This window comes from Galeopterus variegatus, unplaced genomic scaffold (assembly GCF_000696425.1).
Source record: "Galeopterus variegatus unplaced genomic scaffold, G_variegatus-3.0.2 Scaffold7558, whole genome shotgun sequence".
Taxonomy (NCBI): domain Eukaryota; kingdom Metazoa; phylum Chordata; class Mammalia; order Dermoptera; family Cynocephalidae; genus Galeopterus; species Galeopterus variegatus.
The window spans coordinates 10620-15241 of record NW_007733669.1 but is presented as its reverse complement, the minus strand read 5'-3'; the positions used below and the strand labels follow the sequence as shown (position 1 = coordinate 15241).

Here is a 4622-nt window from a genome sequence, read left to right as displayed (position 1 = left end):
TATGCAATTTTAAAGTTTCTAGTAGCCATGTGAAAACTTATAAAAATGATGTTAATTTTTTTTGGGCCGGTCTGGTGGCGCACTGGAGAGTGCACCGCTTGGGAGTGCAGCGGCGCTCCCGCTGAGGGTTCGGATCCCATGTGGAGACCGGTTCCTGCTCACTGGCTGAGCGTGGTGCAGGCGCAACGCCGAGGGTTGCGATCCCGTTACCGGTCAGTAAAAAAAGACAAAAAGGAAAAAAAAATGATGTTAATTTTAATAATATATTTTATTTAAGTAAACATTTACAAAATGTTGTCAATTTATAATCAGTATAAAAAGGTATTAATGAGCTATTTTACACATTTTTACTGTCTTCAAAATCTGGGGTGTGTTTTTTGTACTGAATGCACATCTCAATTCATATAATCCACATTTCAAGTGCCCGAAAGCCAATGTGGCTAACAGCTACTCTACTGAACAATTTAAGTCTAGAGTATTAGAGGTTTCAAAGCATCTTGAAGAAAAATTTGATGATATTCAAAAATATTATATAATGCTGGCCAACAGCCTAAAATTATTTTTGGCTGAATTATTATTTCTTTTTTTTTTTTTTTTTTTTTTTTCTTTTTTGAGACCGGCCCCACTGGGCTCAGCCAGTGAGCGCTGTGAGCGCACTGGCCATCCCTACATAGGATCCGAACCCGCAGCGGGAGCGCTGCTGCGCTCCCAGCGCCGCACTCTCCCGAGTGTGTCACGGGCTTGGCCAGAATTATTATTTCTATCTATAGAATTATTTATTCTATCATGCATTGAGTCTTGCAATGACCTCTAAAATATCTCCTGGAATTTTGTCCTCTTCTTTGAGTCCTACTCCCATTGCTTTATTTGAAGCCTTCATCATGACTTAAATAGACTGTTAAAAAACTCTCTTCCTGCTTTACTTCCTTATCCCCATCAACTAATCTTTAATACCTCTGCAAGACTGATTTTTATGAAACAAATATATGATCATGTATCCACCCTCCACAAACATAACACACATACATACAGTACACACACACACACACACACACTTCAGTGGTCTTTCATTGGCTCTTACATACCTCTCTTTGCACACTCACCTGCTCCAGCCACACCAAGTGTGCATTGTTCCCTGAGCTCCCTCGATTACATATGTACACTCTATTGCTTTCCACATCTTGCTGTCTCTTGTTGGAATACCTGTCCCCAGACTTCAGTTTGCATGAGGAACTCTTAGTTTGCAGTTCAAGTTTACTTCTATTATCAGATCTTTCATGACTGTCCTGGAAAGTTACTACACCCTCTTGTGTATTCCAGTTGTACCGTGTAAACATTTCTATCCAATGCCTATAATATTGCAGGCATTATCATTCTTAGAATGCAAAGATTTTTCTTACATACTCATTGGTTAAATACCTGGAAAATCCTTTAAGGGCACATGCTGTTCTGTGTAATGGCCACTACAAATCATGATCCCATCAAAGACATCGGTTTACTCCTTCCCATCAGTTTCTACTACAATATCCCTCTGGCCAGAGGATGAGAAATCAGGGTGCTTCCTCACACTGCACACCTCTGACTGGGAACAAAAAAACAGAGCCTTAGTTTTACAGCATTTTTCCTAAAATTCTGTGTCTTCACAAATAAAATAGGTGGTACCTTCTTGTATTCATAACTCCTGGATCTTTAGGAATTTTGTGCACATAAACTTCCTAAAACTATCCCTTTCCAGAGATCAAGGTTCCTTGGAGAACAAAATACTTAAAAAAAATTTTTTTACAACCTATATTTTATGTTTAGTGAAATTAATTGTAAACTAGATTTCAGTTTCAAACCATGAGACAATGCTTTTCCTGTGGGGAAAAAAAAAGACCAAAAAAAATCCCTTTACTAATCTTGAGACTGACGGGAGACACAATATGTCTTCTGGAATTGTGATGGAAAATACAAATTGAAAATGGGCCTCAGCTTGCTGTGACTTGCACAGACATTGACTTTACCAATCTGCCGGTGATGAGCATCGTTTTCATTCCTTACCAGGAACTGGATGTGTGTCATAAGGTGAAAATGCCTGGCATACATTCTGAGGTACACCATCATTTTGGAATTGTGCAAATAGTTGGGATAATGATCAGGGAAAGGGTAGTCTCTGAAGGCTGGCATCTCCTTCGAAGTGTTACTGGTCAGAGATTTGTATATCCCAGGCCTTCCATGTTCAGGTGTCCCCTATAGGAGACAAGTCGATGGCTCCAGGATTCAGTAACACAACAAAGAGTGTGTTAGGTCTGATCAGACGTAGTGTTGGGTTTGTTTTTCTTTGGAAAAAAAAACATATTTCACTGTCAATTTTCTGTGATATTGCCCAAGAAGATGGAGGCATTGGACTCACTTCCTTATGAAGGGACAGACCTCTTAGTAGGTTGGAATCCTGTTTATAGTGATAGACCCAAAGTGATACTAGTAATTATATCACAACAGGAGGAAGGTCACAGAGACTGAAAACACAACATAACAAAAGCGAAACAAACAAAATTAAAACAAATAAGAAAGGGGTTGGGAAGAGAAGCTTCCAGAGGACAAAACAGACAACACAACTAAAGGAATCTGGATTAAGAGAAGGCCCTGAAAACCAGCGTTCTATGACTTGGGAGAAAAAAATCATATACATGTGAGATATATAAAAACATTAAGGAATAAAAATTGACAAAAATTAGGAACACGTAAGGGCCAAGCCCGTGGCGCACCCGGGAGAGTGCAGCCCTGGGAGCGCAGCAGCGCTCCCGCCGCAGGTTCGGATCCTATATAGGGATGACCGGTGCACTCACAGCGCTCACTGGCTGAGCACGGTGTGGCCGGTCTCAAAAAGGACAAAAAAGAAAAAAAAAAAATTAGGAACACGTAGTAAACACTAAAGAGCAAAAGTGGTTGCTTTTAAAAAAAGGATGTACTACATTTCAGTAAAGCTTATTATTTTTAAGACTGCACTTAATTCCTTCTGTTCATCTGGGGTACTATCCATGACATAAATTCCACTGCTTTTAGCTATACATGAGGACAGTTATCACATACATTTTTCTAGGTACAGGTAGTTTTTCCAGCATCGAATAAACAACTCAGAGCAACATAAAGGATGATTGTATGATACAGAAGGAAATGTGTGGACCAAGACTCAGGAGATCTTAGATTCAGTTACCCGTCTGCTGGAGGTGGAATAACTACACACACTTCCTGACTTTCAGCTTTCTCATTTGTAAAATTTGCATAGTGATATCCCAAGTATTTCATGTGGTGTTGTTAGGGGGATGAAAGGAAGGACTGTGCAAGAACTTTGAAAAGTTTCAAGTTCATATGAGTGTAAGATATCACTAATTTTTTTTGATACAGATGGTATTTATTTATTTATATTGGTTATGAATATTCATGAGACACAAAGCTGATTGTCACCCCTCATGCCCAAGATGTGAAGGCCAGATCCATATTGGCAGCATGCCCATTACCACAAACTGCATTTGTACCCCATGTCGTCTACCCAATTATCCTCAATCTCCCTCCCCCTCCCCCTTCGCCCCCACTCCACTTTGTATCCCAAGGTATATTCTCTCCCTCTGCAAGTTTAATGCCATGTTGTTGCAAATGAGAGAGTTTCATTCTTTTTTATGGCAGAGTAGTGTTCCATAATATATATATANCTCCCTCCCCCTCCCCCTTCGCCCCCACCCCACTTTGTATCCCAAGGTATATTCTCTCCCTCTGCAAGTTTAATGCCATGTTGTTGCAAATGAGAGAGTTTCATTCTTTTTTATGGCAGAGTAGTGTTCCATAATATATATATACCAGTTTCCTTATCCAGTCATCTATTGATGGACATTTAGGTTGATTCCATATCTAGGCTATTGTAAACAGAGCTGCAGTACATATGGGAGTGCACGTATCTCTTCAACATGATGATTTCCATCCCTCTGGGTATATACCCAGAAGAGAGATTGCTGGATCATATGGAAGATCTATCTGTAGTTTGAGAAACCTCCAAATTGTTTTCCAAAGTGGTTGTACTAATTTACAGTCCCACCAACAGTGCAGTAGTGTTCAATTTTCTCCACACCCTTGCCAGCATTTGTTATGCACCATCTTTTAGATTATAGCCAGTCTAACTGGAGTGAGGTGATATCTCATTGTGGTTTTAGTTTGCATTGCCCTGATGACTAATGATGTTGAGCATTTTTTCATGTCTCTGTTGGCCATTTGTATGTCTTCTTTTGAAAAATGTTTATTCAGCTCCTTTGCCCAATTTTAAATTGGGTCTTTTATTTTTTTTACTGTACAGTTGCTTGAGTTCTATGTATATTGTGGATATTAGTCCCTTGCTGGATGCATAGTTAGCAAAAATTTTCTCCCACTCTGTAGGTTGTCTTTTCACTCTGTTGATTGTTTCTTTTGCCATGCAGAAACTTTTCAGTTTGATATAGTCCCATTTGTTTATTTTTTCTTTTGCTGCTTGTGCTTTCGGGCTCATGTTCATAAAGCCTGTGCCCTGACCTAACTGCTGAAGTGTTTCACCTATATTTTCCCTTAGCAATTTTACAGTTTTGGGTCATATACCTAGGTCTTTAATCCATTTA

At 39.5% G+C, this 4622-nt stretch overlaps 1 pseudogene; it reads right to left on the bottom strand.

Annotated features, from left to right (window-relative positions):
* Positions 1–2229, bottom strand: part of LOC103607578 — a 17543-nt pseudogene extending 15314 nt beyond the window's left edge.
* Positions 2230–4622: the final 2393 nt, after the last annotated feature.